We start from the raw sequence: 17,083 nt of genomic DNA, 5'->3' as shown, positions 1-17,083 counted from the left end.
AGCATGCACTTTTTTCCTCCCAAGTACACATTACTGCTTTTCTACTCCAAAATCCTGCCATGTGTTCCTTTATCTGAAGATCTTCAATTCATCCTATCTTATATCATTGAAAGCCAAAAGGGATTTCTTTTTTCCCTACTAATTGTTTCAGAGGCAAACTCCACAGAACCCCAGAGAACCAAAACATATTTCCTCATCAATCAGTACAGCTCCTCAGTGCAGCTGGATCTACTGCATCCAGACACAAGTGTCACTATTTAAGGAAGACAGCTAAGCAAATAAATCCTGTTTGGTCTGTAGAATTTATCCGTTTCTGGAAAAATGGTTCAGACCCCAGATTATGACCCGCCTTAACTTTAAGTCCTTTTAAGTCATGGCAGCACTGAGTTTTTCTGAAGCTATAAAAAAAAAAATGTAGGCAGATATATTTTTCACAAATCTGCTCTCCAAGACAACCAAAACATTTGTTCAGAATTTGGAAGAAAACTAGATCCCTCCCCACCCCCACAAAACCCACATCCATGAAAAAGTCACAATTGAATAGACAAAGCCTAACAAACCCACACAACCTAAATATTTTAATACTGGGCAGTCTGAGCCACCGGTAATACAGCTCTCTCCCTATATGGAAAAAAAACCAAACAAACAAACAAAAAAACAAACAAAAAACCCCAAACCAAAACAAAAAAATGCAAGTTTTTTTTTTTCGCAGTGGGCTAAAGGTGAGAAGCTTAAGAAACTCACCCTGAGTTCATATTGAGCTAATACACTTTCAAGAATCCAGGTGTTGTTCCATACAAAGAGCTAGTTTTAGAAAGTGGATTTGAATGCTTGCATATCCTTCATGTGTAATTTCACTAAGCACTTAGCTCCATGTCTTGTATTCAATTACAATTTAGGAATTTTGTTGCCTGTATGTCAAATCCACTGCCTTAAAAAGAGACTAATGAAGACTTTTTAAAATGCAAGAGACCAAATGCTTATGGAAATAGACCCTTCCTCTGGAGATGAAGCACTGTGGTCATAAACTAATTATAAAATCAGCTATTACTCATGATATTTGTGCCTGGGCTCCAATGAAAGATTCTGTCCTTCTTGAAGAGTGTTTAATCAGGGATATGCCAAGTCCCTGATCAGCTAGTAGATGATCCTTAAGGAAAGGCAGAATCCAGCATAATACTTTATCCTGAAACAGCATGGAACTTACCTTCAAGTATCTAACATCAGCTTTGACAGAATGAAGCTCTACCATTGCTGTCAAGCAATGAAAATGGAAGAAAAATATTGAAGTCTCACACCCCAACCAAGTAACTGCTATAGATCACAGGTGCATTTTTAAAGTACTTGAAATGGAATATCAGCTGCTGAGACACTATTACACTCTCTTCCTCACAGTCAAGCTACCTGAGAAAGTAAACCCCTTTTTCTCCTTCAGAAATCAAGTTAAGTCTCAAGGATGTGCAAAGCCTTGGTAAGTTGTCGTGGTTTAAACCCAGTCAGGTAACTCATTCACTCACTCCCCCCCCTTCTTTCCCTCCCCCTACTCCCAGAGGGATGGAGAGGAGAATTGAAAAGAATGCAACTCCCACGGGTTGAGATAAGAACAGTTTAGTAACTAAGGTATAACACAAATCACTGCTGCTACCACCAATGATAATAATGATAAAGGAAATAACAAGGGAAGAGAATACAACACCTCACCACCAGCCAACCGATAACTCGTGCCCCCCCAGCACAACCAAGCTCTGACCGATACCTCATCCAACCCCCCATCTACCAGCCCTTCCGGCTCACTCCCAGTTGCATCCTGGGCATGACGTGCTGTGGTATGGAATACCTCTTTGGCTAGCTTGGGTCAGGTGTCCTGCCTCTGCTTCCTCCTGGCTTCCCCTCCTCCCTGGCAGAGCATGAGGCTCACAAAGTCCTTGGCCAAACCAAAATATCCTTGTTATCAGCTCTGTTCCCGAGCTGAAAGTCAAAACACTGCACTGCACCAGCTACCAAGGAGGAGAAAAATGACTGCTACTGCTGAACCCAGGACATAAGTACATACTATGATAGTTCAGCAAGATTCAGAGAATGCAGCATCTGAGTAAAATAGTAAACTCAGTTTACTCTGTAAACAAGTATTTATATGCATGTCACTCAGTCAGAAATGATGTTTAATGCACTTAGAGTGACAGCAGGATTCATGCCACTAAAACTTCATAAACCCCACTGAAGTCTTTGTCTTACGAGATGTACAGCCGAGGCATGATGCAACAGATTTAGACAAACCCTTGTACACAGCCTAAGTTGCTCTGGGAGAAATTGTTAAAATGCATAACAACTTGTTAAAACAAGTAGCAAGTGCCAAGGTGGTGGGCATTTGTTGGTTTCTGTTGGGTTTTTTCCCTTACCAAGCTAACACTTACAAGCTTGTCATCTCTTGCATTTGTGCCTGCGCAGTAGCTTTCCGTGAGGATTTTGCAGACTGTCACCAACGTAGGATAGAAAAACATGACAGCTCAGGCTGAGTATAAAAGTAGTGCATGGAAAGAAGCTGTGGTGTTCTTTATAAACTAATGGACATCTTTCATGGTTTTCAATATGTAACATCCAAGTAGTCTTGTCAATATTACACAGTTCTTTCCCTATACTATTTTACTCTTAAACCTGTGTTGCTTCATAGGTGCAAATCTACCATAAAATCTTCTGTTGACATCCCGACCACCTAAAAGAACTAGAGCTGCAACTGTTACTCAGCCACCGCTACACTATTCACAAGTCCAGAGAGTCCTTGCAGCCATTTCATGGCTATCACCAAGTCAGGAATTAAGGGCTCAAGATTTTTTTGCCTTTTGTTGTACAACCTGAATTCCTCCGAGGTTGACAAAGTGGTAGCATTTTGATCTTTTAACCACTTCAGCACCTGTATGAAATAAAATGTGGCTATAGACCCCAGAAGGCTCCAAGCTTCCCCCAAACTTCTTCCACTGCTGCCCAGAGCCCTGCCAAGCCATTGCAGGTGACAATATCAAATACTCATCCATCTACAGTAAGCTCCAGTGCAAGGCAGACAGCCAAAAGCCAAGTGCCACAGACTGCGTTCTATACAAATAAAGGTTCCTTCTCCTATAGGGCTTAAAAAGCCCTGAAATATATTTTTTTGGAGCCCCTGAAAAAAAAACTAGACCACCTACTCACATCCAAAACATGTAAAATATGAGAACTCTTTCTTCAAATAAGTTGCTTACTCCACTTTAGCCTTTCAGCAGATCTTCTGCAGATACCTGCATCCCAACCAGGAGCTCTGAAACAGCAAAAGCATGAACTCCAAAGGCAAGCTCCTCCCACCTTTAGCCCCATGCCTAAATCTGGAAACAGCTAGTAACTCTGCCTAGCTAGCACCACCCTTGATCAAAAGGGTCTATAAACATCCAGAAGGAAAGTTGACCTATCCTACATAGATGTAGGCAGCATTTAGCCAAAGGCCTTAGTTTGCCCTCTGCTGCTTCTCACCTCCTCAGTCTTACAGTAATAGGATGCTCGAAGTAAATGACAATACATAATTCTCCGCTGCTCTAAGCTTTAACTCATCTAGTGTGAGACAATTTCCCATCGCCAGTGATAAACTACCATACCATACAGAAACCCTGGAAGCTAGGCAATGTTTGCTTCTACGCAGAAAGTTTTTGCACTGCAGGGAAGCCCCACAGGAAACTGCTGACTGGGTAACACTGCCTCAATACTTCTAAAGGACAGTGTTGAAATCTGCTACAGCCACCCCGCCTCATGTGAGCCAGTCTCCCTGAGCAGAAAATAAGCCATGACAACAGCTTTTACACAGTTGTCCTTCATCAGGTAAGTCAAACTCCTCAGCTGTGACAGTAACATGCAAGTTTTCTGCCACTGGTCTGGGAAACCCAAATAAAAGTCAAGGGCCTTGCTTTCTGACCCAAGTCCTCTCCCTCACTCCTCAACTACAGGACAGCAGGATGCAGATCAGCAGCTAAGGAGAGGGCTTGGCAAAGTTCAGAGGGGCTGCTTAGACTGCTGGGAATAAAGGGAAGACTTGCCAAGGTACTGGCCAAGCATAAGCACCTGCTCACTGTAGTAATTCACTTCTCATGCTTTACCCAACATGTGAACAGCTGCCTGGGGCCTCAGTACCCTCCATGCTCCCCCTCTGCCTCTCCTTTTCCCTGCCCCATTCTTCTTCCCAATAAAGCTATCAGTTTGGTGAAATAATCTGATGTGCAGGAGGCAAAGTGCATTCGGGGCAAGCAGACCTAGGTGCAGCAGGAGTCTCTCTAAACAATACTGCCTTCTGGCAACCTATGCTTAAAACATGCAACTTGTCCAGCCATTCTAGAAAGCTGTAGTTACACAAGTCACTTCCCTCAGTCTTCTGATATATTTGTGTGGTCATCAGGCCTTATTCTCCCCAGAAATAACTGCATGCTTTGCAGCACTGACATCTGATACTTGTATATTTTTCTTGTTAAACTGCCTTTTCAGGATTCTGCTCCCATGTTATTGAGTAGAAGAGGAAGCAGCAGGTCAATGAGCTTACCATAAATACTCTTAGAAACAATATTTCCATATAAATTGCATCATCTTCTAAGTCACCATAGTGTGCCACAAAATCTGTTCATTCCCTATCAATGAAATCTAAATCAAGTTAGGTTAGGAGAAAGCACATACAATTTATTGGGCCTGAGTTTCTTCCCAGTTTATTGCACCTTCATAAGTGTGAAATTTTGTTGCAGTTGACAAGAAATGGTAGCAGGAAGAACTGAGGAACCAAGATTAAATTCAGTAAGCAAGTCATCTGTACAACACAACTTTAGCTAGAGAACTTGCTTCACATAAACATTTTATCCTGTCTCACCTTTTGCTAGAGGTCTAATATAGGGGGAGGAGGAAGGTCAAAGGTGGGAGGGAATACAGAACAGCTGTTAACACAGAAACAGTGACTAAGTGATCAAAAAACATCAGTGTTCCCAGGTCTTTACATAGTAGTGTTCACAGTCCAAACCTAACAAATTCAGAATGAAGAAAACTCATTGGCTGGTTGCTTTGTGTGTAACATTATCTGTTACTAAAGAAGGGCCCAGGTTCAAGAGTTTCATTTTCATTTTTTAGCCTATTTTTGTTGTACAAAAGTGGCAAAATGAGGCAACTCACCTCTCTCAAAACTGATACTGTTTTTCATCATGTCTATTTTTGCCCGACTAGTAGCCCAAATAACAAATGAGTAGGGTATTCCAAGCTGCTATTTAACAGAAGACCACTAATTCCTCACCAACACTAAGTTTACAGTGTTTGTTCACCTACATAGGTGAGGCCAAGAGACAGGGATGGAGGATGAAAATAGGAGGAGTGGGAGCTATGAACCAAACGATATTTATGCTTGGTGAAAAGACATTACAGCAGAAAGACCCACACTTCATAGAGGCAACATGTACTTCACAAAGATACTTTTTTCCTTAGTGGCTCATTATGATTCAACACTTTGTCAGACTACACTGAATGAATTGTTCCCAGAGTACAGATGAAAGATAAAAAAGGCTTGGCTTGTATTTAATGATCCACCATATCTGCATGTGGTTACAGTTTCAGCATTTAGCATGTGCTATGTATATAATAGTGACTACAGTGTCTTACAAAGACCACCACTATCTGGTAGAGAAGGAAAGCCAACACCATTCCTCTGAAGTGGAAAGCAGTTATTAGCTTTTAAATGACAGCATGTAACTTGCTTTATTAGCCATTGTTTAAAACACTATAATTAGAAAAAAATGTTAGATATGCAAGATAAACCGTCCTCCCTCAAATAATACACGCTCCCCTGAGAGTTACTGTGTTAAAGAGAGTTTTGTAGAAGTTTTTTTTATACTAAGATAAAGAAATTGTGTCACGCTCCCATAGCAGCAAGAACTGATTCACCCATAAAACATGTCCCAGTCATTGCTTTTCTGTATAAAAATCTCCAAGCAGCCATTAAACAGCAATTATCCTTGATGCTGTACTGATCCTTTAGGTATAATAGAGGAAGGTATTCTGTACCTTTTCAGCTGGTTTAAATGATCATCCCTGCTGACCCCCACCCCATCTTGACTGAAGTAAAACTCAGTTAAGGTACAATTCATTTAACCATGTTAGTCTGCACTTCAAAATGCACCTTCACACTTCCTAGAATAAACAAAAGTGTTACTCCTGTAGTAAGACACAACAAACTTGAGATCATCTACATATGATAATCAGATAGCACACACTTGAGATTACTTTGATTTTTGATAGGCATATCATTTATGCAAGCAAACATCATTCTTTAAAAAAGCAAGAGTCAATTCATCCTGGAGAAGAGAAGGCTGCGTGGAGACCTCATAGGCCCCCTTCCGATACTGGAAGGCTGCTATAGGGATGCTGGGGAGGGACTCTTCATTAGGGACTGTAGCAATAGGACAAGGGGTAATGGGTTAAAATTCAAACAGGGGAAGTTTAGATTGAATATAAGGAAGAAATTCTTTACTGTGAGGGTGATGAGGCACTGGAATGGGCTGCCCAGGGAAGTTGTGAATGCTCCATCCCTGGCAGTGTTAAAGGCCAGGTTGGACAAAGCCTTGGGTGAGACGGTTTAGTGCATGACTGCTACTGCTGAACCCAGGACACCATGGCAGGGGAGCTGGAACTTGATGATCTTAAGGTCCTTTCCAACCCTAACTATTCTATGATTCTAATCACTTCTGATACATGGGAAACTAAAATACCAGGACTGAAGTAATAATTAAAAGGATGAGGATACACACAATCATCTGCTCAGAAGCAGACCTTGCAGGTATGTGCTGACTTTGTTACTCCTTCACAAAGGCAGCTCCTAAACCCTCACTAAACAGATTGGTTAGAAGGCTAAGCCTAAGACTGATCCAGGAAACCCCTGTTCTGGTAAACAAGGTTTCTTTCTCACTCAGGCAGGAGCTTCAAGTCTAGCTCTCCATGCCTGCACACTCCCAGCCACCATCAGCTCAGAGCTGGCACTCCCATCACCCATTGACACCAGAACTTCTGGAACACCCATGAACTAAGCCAGCTTTACACAGGATGGACACCTCTTCCCCAACTGCTTCTGTCCATTTCAAAACACTTTGAGTGCAAAAGCATTGTTTACACTGTTAGAATTAGACCAACACCTGTGTATTTGAGACAGCACAGTCCAGGTACTGACCACCTACTCTCACAGACCATTTCTTAATGTACTTCTATAGATTCCACTATTTCAGCAACATTTCACAAGTCAGAATACTTCAAGTGTCCACTTTCCAGCTATAAATTAAGGAGATAATCTTTAATCAGAAATACAATACGTTACATCACTTAAGCCTCTGCTTACGACTGTCTCCAATAATACCCAGCCACAATGATCGTCCGCAATCCAAAGGATTTACACAGTAAACTATGGCTCTCCTTAAGTACCTCATATCCACTTGAAAAAGCAAATATAGATTTTCTCTTTTAAAATAATTATTCTTTAAGTACACAAGGATATCTGTAAGTTTCCATCTTAAGTGCCTGAGTACACAACCTTGGCAAAAGAGAATACCATATCTGTACATCTAAGCCTTTACTAGAAGTTTTAATTATGCATATTTGCAAACCCCATATGAGCATCCAAACCACTTACTGTCAGGTCCTTAGCTCACGCCTGCCTGAAGCCTTTCTAATCAGCCAATTACACAAACACTATTCAAGCAAGAAGCGTGAAAGGACTGAGGCTAACACACTCTTTAGACTAGAAGTGTACATGGCAGAGCACAGTACAGCCAGGGCATGCCAACTGTGCAGCAAGTGCTGCAGGAGAACATCTGGCCAGCATCCAGCCCCCCTTCAGCCACAGCAGCATAGGATGCGAGCCGAGATGGAGGCAGGCACAGAGCTGCTGAAGGTCAGCATGTTTCTCTCCCCAGAGAAGTGTACCTGAGGGACCAGAGAAAGCATCTCTCAAACACATTAAAGAAAAAAAACACCAAAAAAAAAAACAAGCAACCAACAAAACCCAAACCCACTGAAAAAAAAGGAAACCCATCTCATCATATTTCTTCTTACTTGCATAAGGACTGAAGATTTCAGGGAAACCAAACTGCCCCCATTTCATAAGCATCCTTAAGAAACAAAAGATAAATTCTTCTTTACATAAAGAATAAGAAATTACTTTTAACTCAGCTGCTAGTCTGCTAATTGAGCAAAGGACATAGTAAAAGCCACTGGTTTTGACAACACACATTATTCATAATAAGGTCTGGTTTGCACCTATAGCGCAAGACGGAACAAATATTAGCTAGAAATGCATTTTAGTAATGCAGAATTCAAGTTACACTTTTGCTAATTAAACAAGAGTTTAAAGTCAGTAGCTTAAATCTTTCTTTGCAAAGCAACTTCTAATGACTATTTTTTGTTTCTGTGTTGAAGCACTTGAAACGGCATTTTCCATTCTTCAGTTGGAGCAAGGTCACAACATGTACCTTACTGCAAACCTGAATATTTTTCAATAATGTTTAAGAATCTATTACATACACCTTCTTGAGGATTTTTGAGGCATGATTAATAAAAATGATCTTGTGTACTGATGTGTGTAAACAGAACAAACCCCTGTGTCACAGCTGGGATGGTTTTTCTGCTATGTAAACATACACTTCTGCATAGTCATGCTCCTGTTGCAGTTTACTCTGCACCAAGGGACTGCAGACCTGCTCAGGTATGAAAGGTAATGCTATTTATTCCCAGCCTTCCTACCTGTATTCTCAAAGGAGAGCTCAGTAAAATCAAAGTATATGTACGGTCCAAGAAAATGCTCCTCTTTCAATAAGAAGCTCACATTATGCATGCCTTCTGCTAGAGGAACACAGATCCTTCTTCTAAAGAGGATATAAAAGCATCTGAGCCGGGGGATGGAAACTGTGACGCAAGAGGCAGCCACTGGAAAGACATATGGAGGCAGAGAAATAAGAGAGATATCAGGAGTTGGCAAATCTCCTCTTACGTTTCACATTCATATGCTCACCACATTTAGACACAAAGACTGTACCTAACACTCCAGCACAGGGCTTGTGGTTTGGATTTTTTGCATTCTCCAGAGCACATGTTATTATAGACGTAGCCCTGTACAGCACAATAATCCTGCATTGCTAATCTGCATTTTGTATTAAAGCCAGAAATAGTGGCAACACACCGGACTGTAGTGAAATTACAAAGTACATTACTATTATACCATCTTGCAAGTATGAGCTGTCAACTACCATTCAGTAGTACGCAGCCTTTTTGTCCTGCGCACATACAGCGGAGGAAATTGAACAAAGCAAAGAGCATTTGTGATTCTTGACTGTTATCAAGAAAGTAATTTTCTTCTCAAATTGAAGAATAGTTGCAGGGTATAAAGAAAACAGTTATCCCTGAAACACCTTTATCTACTCTGGCAAGATGATGTCCATTAAGTTCTCCAAGTTTCTCCTGTTTTTCTGTTTTGGTTTGTTGGTTGAGGTTTTTTTGCTGTTGTTGTTGGGTTTGGGTTTTTTGGTTGGTTGATTTTGTTGTTTGAGTGGTGGCCTTTTTGGGGGCTGGGGTGGATAAGACATATTTCCACCTGCATTACTGCAATATGGCCAATGGAGAGAGGCAAGAACTAATGCTTTTCTGCCACATAGTACATACTGTAACATGCTTCTGTCAAACTCTCCTTGTGATGCTTATGCCTTTTTGTCTGGGGTACCAAAAAAGCTTTCTTCAATGACAACAACAACTCACAGTTATCACCATGAAAGCTGTTACTTAGACAGCAAGTCTAAAAAAAACTAAAACCTCTACCAACTTTTTCCTGGTTTCTATTAGCAGGATGTGTTGTTAGGGAATGATCCTCAGTGTATTCAGAGGACTAACTACCTACAGCATTTGAGCCAGCTTTCTTGGGGTGGGTTAGGAAAGAGCTTGTGGCAGAACAGAGGGGAAGGTTACCTCCGACAGCCTCCTGGCAAGCTGCCACAAGGAAATTAAAGTTTGATGAACAAATTTAGTCTCATACTACGCAATGTTTTACTAAACCACATAATATACCCAAAGTTACAAGTTGTAGGATGACACAGCTAAATTACAGGCATGATTTTGGACAAAGCTCAGCTCTGCATCTGTTATCCAACTTACTGGCCTTCAGAAGCAGCAGATCAAACTAAATGCAGAACTTGTCTCCTTCCCATCCCCCAACTTGTTTTAAAAATCAGCATCACATTGGGGCATCTCTGGTGAAAGATCTCTCTGACAATGAATCCTCAAATGTGACAGCTAAAAACTGACCTCTCACTGCAGCCTATTAACCCTATTACCTAAAACCGTGTGCAATTATCAACCCTAATGTGTTGAGAGCCTTCTGCTTGCTACAGTTATGAACACATAACTTCTTAAGCACCTATTAGGAAGCTGTTAAGGCACACCGTTGCCAACACTTGAGTAAAACAGGAACAAATTAACTGCTTTGATATATTTTGAGATTGTTGTTGAGTCTTCAAAGACAAGACAACCCTGAAAAATAGTTTTTTCCATAAATGAAATCTTAATTTGCTAGGATCCTCCTGGGGATGAATAACAGGTCTGGGTGTATGTTATGCAAAAAATTCTTACATGCTGTGGCTTGTAACTTATTTTTGTGGCTGAAATTCTCTTGTGCACTTAAAGGTGGGTCTGATACCTGCAGCAGAAGAGGCCTTTTTTCGTCAATCATCTCCACCTCAAATGCGATGCTACACATATCCATTCCAACACAGAAGAAAACAGCAGGAGCTGAAAGGAAATTCATGACACTCACTAGATTAAATAATCTAGGAAACAAAGAAATAGAAGCTTTTCAAAGGCAAGCTTGTTTCCGTAGATGTTTTAATAAGGCTATTACTCAGAAGCATCCACAGGAAAAGAAAATATTACCTAATGCTACTAGATAAGTAAGCATTACATATTTGTTGAATACACCTTCAGCATGTGTATAGACTCATGTTCTTCAGAAATTGCTTTGAGTTTTACTCAGCCTCTGAAAAGAGAAACAATACCATATTTAACTGCTCAAAAAAACTACAAAAAAGTTATTTACAGAAGTTATTTTGTCTTTATTATGGATTTTTAGGAAACAGCAAGTCACCTTTCTATATTAAGAAGGCAGAAGAGAGACTACATAAAGCTATAAATACTATTAATTGCAGAGTAAAGCACAATATTATTAAGAGCTATGGAAACTGTCCCATCTCCTTTATTCCTTTTGCTTCTGACAATCAAGCTTAAGAGAAAGGGTAATTGAACCTCTCCATTGAAACCCTTGTGTGGATTAAATCCTTTCCAAGAATGAACTAGCATTGATTACTTGTAAGAACTAGCAATTTTACAGCCACTTTAGAGGCATGGAACCATCCCAGAACTTCAGAAGCTGGGCCTTCAATGAGCAAGCAGCTGCACCACCAGCATGGCGATGAAAGCATATGATCAGTTGCTTCAGAAGCAACTCAAATAGATCAAGAAGAGACATCAACTGTAGTTGATCTATTTAAATTCCTAAGATTATATGGAAACATGGAAGAGAGGTGCAGGAATATAGAGCTCTTTGAATTAAGCTTACAGAAATTTTTTTTGATAACCCACTCAACATTTCAGAGCAGTTCAACAGCATCATGTGCAACATTAGTATGAGGAATAAGGAACACCAAAAAACTAACAATTAATAAAGGAGCCCTGAAAAAATGCTCCTGGTTGGGGATGGTTTTTTTCAGTATTAAAATAGGCAAAAAGAGTCTTAAGTTACAGTTTGTATACATATATATACACACATATTGTATGCATATATATGCATGCACATATTTATATAACCTAAACATGCATTTTAGTTATACAAACTGTTGATATGTATCAACATTAGATTATAAATCAGCTCTCTCACTTCCTAATTGTGGAAACCCTTTACACTGCATAACTATTTGTTCCTTTCTGCAGTAAAAGGACCCCAAAAGAAAGACTACCTAACAGAGACCAACAAGCACTTCACCTTCATAGCAATCTTCGGAGGGCCCACCAATCCACTCTGCAGATCAGAACAAATAACTTCAGGTAGCATTTTTCCCCTCCCAGTGTCCCCCTTTTGGTTTCCCAGATGAAGACATCTCCCAGGGCCATGCTCTTATTAAAGTGGTAGGAGAGCCTAAGTAGGCTTACCCCATAGCCAAGAGGAAGAGGCAAATTGGACTCAAGAAGTCATTCTATAGGTGACAAGGAACAGCAGCCACAGATATGCTCTCAGGGCAGCAAGACAGAACAGGCAGCCAGAGGTCAGTGAGAGACAAGGGCAAAGGGCTCATTACATCTTACCCAAACATCACTCCCTAGTTCCTCAACAGGGCTGTAAAGCCGTAAGATATCTCTCCTGATTTGATGAAATGCTCTCAGCTACAGGCTAGCCTCCCCCAGGCATGCTACTGAGTACTCTCTGGGCTAGGTAGACCTGCATTAACAGTGCTCATCTGCACATATTGAGCAAAAAGAACAGATTTGCACTTCAAAGCTACTGACTTGGCATTGTTCCAGTAAATACCAAGTTCATCTTGAAGTTGTTGTCAGATCACATGCCAAACCTATAGGACAACCTTAATGTTGAGATGAAAGAGGAGGACAGAAAAGTTTTTCTTAAAACCATCATAAAAGCAAATGCTAAAGCATAAACAAAACCAAAATACATTACAAATAAGTGGGACACTATTGTCATTAGCTATCCCCAGTGTCAGTAGCTTATTAGGCCTACAGTCAGTTGTTAACAACCTCAGATTTAGATTATTATTCAAGCTGCATATCTTTGAAGGCCTATTAAAGACAACAACAAAATACCCTAAGTAAGCATATCTTTAGAGGGTCAGGTTTCTACAAACATGTATTAACTCGTAACTTAGTGTTCAAGGCCAAATTACTCCAAGGACAGACATTAGTTAAAATAAAAAACAAATCAAAGGAAAAATAGAATTATTTTTATAATATTTTTCCCCAGACCCTCCCACATAAAAGAAGTGGAACTTAGGTTCAGTTTAAGTAGTTTTGGGTTTTGCTCCTCTTGAGTTCTCTAATCACATTAGCATCACAAGTAAACACAGTCAAAAATATTAAAGCTTAAAATAGGAAAGATATAAATTCATAATCTAGATTCACAACAGACTGCTACCTCCTGCTATAGAAGCCCATGCTAATGGGCATCACTACAATACCTCAAGGATCACATTTCAAAGGGCAATTCCCTCAGAAGTAAAAACAGGATCATAAGGTACAACGCAGAGCCATAATAAAAAGCCACAATAAGCACACTGAGCAATTTAGTTTTCCACGTACAGCAGTTGCATTTTACCCCAATATCAAATTACCTTAACCACACCATTCTCTGCCTCCTCTCTCCCAACCCAGAAAGTTCTATTACCTTTAACCATTTTTCAAGTTCATTAACAATAGTCATAACTCATCACCCTCTGTGAGCAGCATGTTTGCTTAACCAATAGCAACTCTTTAAAGAGCAAAGCTATAACACAATAACACTTACAAAGTAAAGTTTAAATAACTACTCACATAACTACCAGCTAGTAGCAACACTGACAACTTACCTAAAAATCCTTTAAACACTTTAGCTACAAATACCCAAACACACACACACTTTTTAACTAAAACTCACCCTATCAACAGAGAATTGGATGGCTTTTTATATCAAATAAAATTCACATGACTGGGCCTATCTCATGAATGTGACCCACCTGCACCTGCGCTAAATAAAGTGGTCACTTAGGAGAAAAATACTGCAGTCTAACTACTACAAGTTGCTGCTTATCTGATAGATTGGGAAGACAGCAGAACAAGCATTGATACAGCTGAAACACCAAATATTTTCTTTAAAGTTTTACTGTTTTAGCCTGTTTTCTTACACAGAACACCTGAGGATCTTGGACACACTCAGTTAAGTGTTAATGAATAAATGCCTAGGGCTGGTTGTGACCTACTTGTATAAAAGCTTCTCCTTCACTATGTTCTTTCCTTTTTTTTTTTTTTTTTCTTTTCCTCCCCCCTTTTTCCCCCTTTCCTCCCCTGTATATGCTTTGCAATTTGCTGAGAAGACACTCTTGGTGGTATTTAGTGATTAAGTCAAGCTAAGAAGGTGCGAGATAAAGCTTTGTGGTTCTTTAGGTGTTGTTTCTAAAGGAAGGGATCCAACGGATTTGAGTTGATGCTTTTCCAGCATTTTGAAATTAATAAATTGACTAGTGTTAAATATGTGCCCCTAAGAAAGCAATTTGATTAAGCAGAAGAGTGAGTGTTTAGGTAATGATTCTTAGGCTAACCTTTGAGAAGGTAATGAAGATAAGGCAGTAAATAATGGTGTTGCATAACTTGGTCATGTAACCAAATATTGTTGTCTCCAGCCATGCTTCAAAGAAAGAATGTTCATTACACTGCAGGTACTTCTGAGGCTTTTATTATAATTCCTGTTGATAAATCTCTCCATAATATGATAGTGCCTCCTATTTTTTTAATCATAAAATAATAGATTGCATTGCATTAGGTCACAATAACTAATGCTGTCTTTATACAGTGCTGACAAGTATCTTACAAAAAACATTTAATTCAAGCTTTGTTACAGGTCAAATGAAAGATAGGTTGACCAGTAAAACAGGAAGATCCTGATCTTCTTACACATTATATCCAAAAAACAAGTCTATATTCTTAAGTAAATACAGTTATTAAGGGATTTTATCTGTACTAGTGGGCCAGCTGATTTATGGTGGCCAGAGCTGGGTTGTTTTTTCTCTTTACCCTGACTCCTTAACCAGATTTCCCTGCCCTTGAAATATTGATGCAAAGGATGTATGTTGTGGTGTGGAGGAATCTGCGCCATCATCCCTAGGCACTCTACTCCTTACCAGAGAAAAGAGATGATGCCTGGATGAAACTATTAAAATCAACTGGATGACCTATGTAAAGTTCATCACAGGCACTGATGATAATGAACCTTACATGGTGAAGTAAATCTTGTGGGAGAAGATCTTCATGGGAGGGCACACTGGACCCTCTTTGCTGGACCTGAGATGAAGCTAGCTGTGTTACTGCCATTTAGCCTGTGGTTGCCATGACATTATCCCTACCCTACTAATCTAAGCAAAACAGGGCATCCTCCCCTGGTTCCCTGTGTGGCCAGTGCATGGCACCCTGACCTCTCTGGGGCTGTACATGGGCTGTAGCTAGAATGGCTCATTGTGCAAGTGAGATGCATCTGTGTGATGGGCTGTGAGTACTATCAGAAGTCATTGAAGTAAATGTTTAGTATTATTGCTTTGTGAAGTTTGGTTATTATTGTTTTACTAATTTTGTAGGTAAAATGACTATTTGAATCAAGCAAAGGTTCATCTATGTCCCTAGATCAGTCACAGCCCTGCTAATTGCTTTCATGTTGGAGCATGCTAATGAAATCTGGTGCCTGCTGTGTGGGCAGTAGGCACTCATAGCTTCAAGAAGTCTGAAGGGACAGCCTGGTGGGCAGTGAAAGGCTGTCCTGTGACAAATTTCTGTCTCAGAAGTAGTCTACAATTTTCAAATGCTCCCAAGAAAGTATGAATTTATTGTAAAGAAGGCTTATATTAATTTTTAATTTTCTTCTTTAATTCTTCTTTTGTCCTATGACACGAACATATTCCTGGATTTGGACTAGATCTGCAATAAAGTATTTTTATGGTTGTCTAAATGGCTTGCTCCAGAACGTAGTTACTCACTGAAGACTCATCCTTCCCCCGTTGTGAATGCTGTCACTTGAACAGCTGACTCAATTAGATTTTCAGAAAGGTAGTTTAAAAAAATAAAGCAACTGTGCTGGAATAAAGTACTTCTCCTCTGTGATTTAGGTTTTAATTGACTATGTAGGGTGTCCTCCAGAAGCCTACAATGATTAGCAAGTTTGCTGTGTTATCTTTTGAAAATATTATCAGAGAAATCCTTGCCTGGAGAGAGTATTTCCAGAGGAATCCTTTGCTTTTGTGTGAAAATTGCGTGCCCTTTACAGATTCGATACCGTTCTCTACCATTTACAGATGCTGTGGTGAGCATTTAATCTCAGGGATGTTAACCTTTTAAAACCTTGAAGTCTAAAAATCTTATATTTGCAGGCTGGTCTCTCCTTAACAGAAATCTAGTTTTTGCACATCTGGTGCCTGAACTGACACTTTTCTGTCCAAATCAGCCTCTGATGGGCCCTGGATATTGGGATGTCAGCACTTTATTTAGGTGAGCCTCAACTACTTGTCTTGGTCCTCACACCATGCATACAGAAACAGTGGCAAATGGGCAGTTAGCTGTGACCCACAAGTCTCTTCGTGCTGCATATTGGAGATAGGCTTGATTGGTTCTCTACTAGCAGACACAGGGATGGAATACATTTGGTGGTCTGTGCTCAGGGATTTCTGTGTATAAAGTATGCATGTTTGAGCATGATCTGGACTACACCAGCACCAGAGGCACAATACAAACTAGCCTTTGTAAGGTGCCATATGGAGACACAGTGATGTTGATGCTGAATCTGCTATATATTTTCCCACTGAGTGCTTGTGCAGCATGTGTAAAATTGCAATCAAATTAGATGTCTCTTACCCGTAGCTGGTCTTGATTTAAGCAGCTGTGCAAGGAATGAAAGGATCTTTTTTGCTTTCAAACTTTCAGAAGTGGCAAGGGCCTACATAATAAAATACTCTGGGGATATTACAAAGCTAATGTAATGGCCAAGAAAGAGTGAGGAAAAAAAATTTGTCTAGACCTCAGTCCTCAACTTAAAAGCATATTAATTTCTTAATTACAGTATTGTGAGGTTATCCTTTAACAAACAGCTGGTTCGAAACTGGCAGCCAGTAGTACCTGGTATCTTTTCCTTTCCACTGCGAGTCCATACTCATGGTGCTCTTAATAACACGTCCTCTTGGAGCATATTTCTCTGCTTTGACCACATAGAGTGACACCTTCAAGTCCCTGTGTGCAGATCAGTTAGCCACCTCCTGCCCAATGCAAT

The sequence above is a fragment of the Pezoporus occidentalis genome, unplaced genomic scaffold (assembly GCF_034315485.1).
Source record: "Pezoporus occidentalis ecotype Australia unplaced genomic scaffold, CSIRO_AGI_Poc_V1 ctg4, whole genome shotgun sequence".
In the NCBI taxonomy this organism is placed as follows: domain Eukaryota; kingdom Metazoa; phylum Chordata; class Aves; order Psittaciformes; family Psittacidae; genus Pezoporus; species Pezoporus occidentalis.
The sequence above is the reverse complement of the archived record's forward strand: the minus strand, read 5'-3'. Positions refer to the sequence as shown.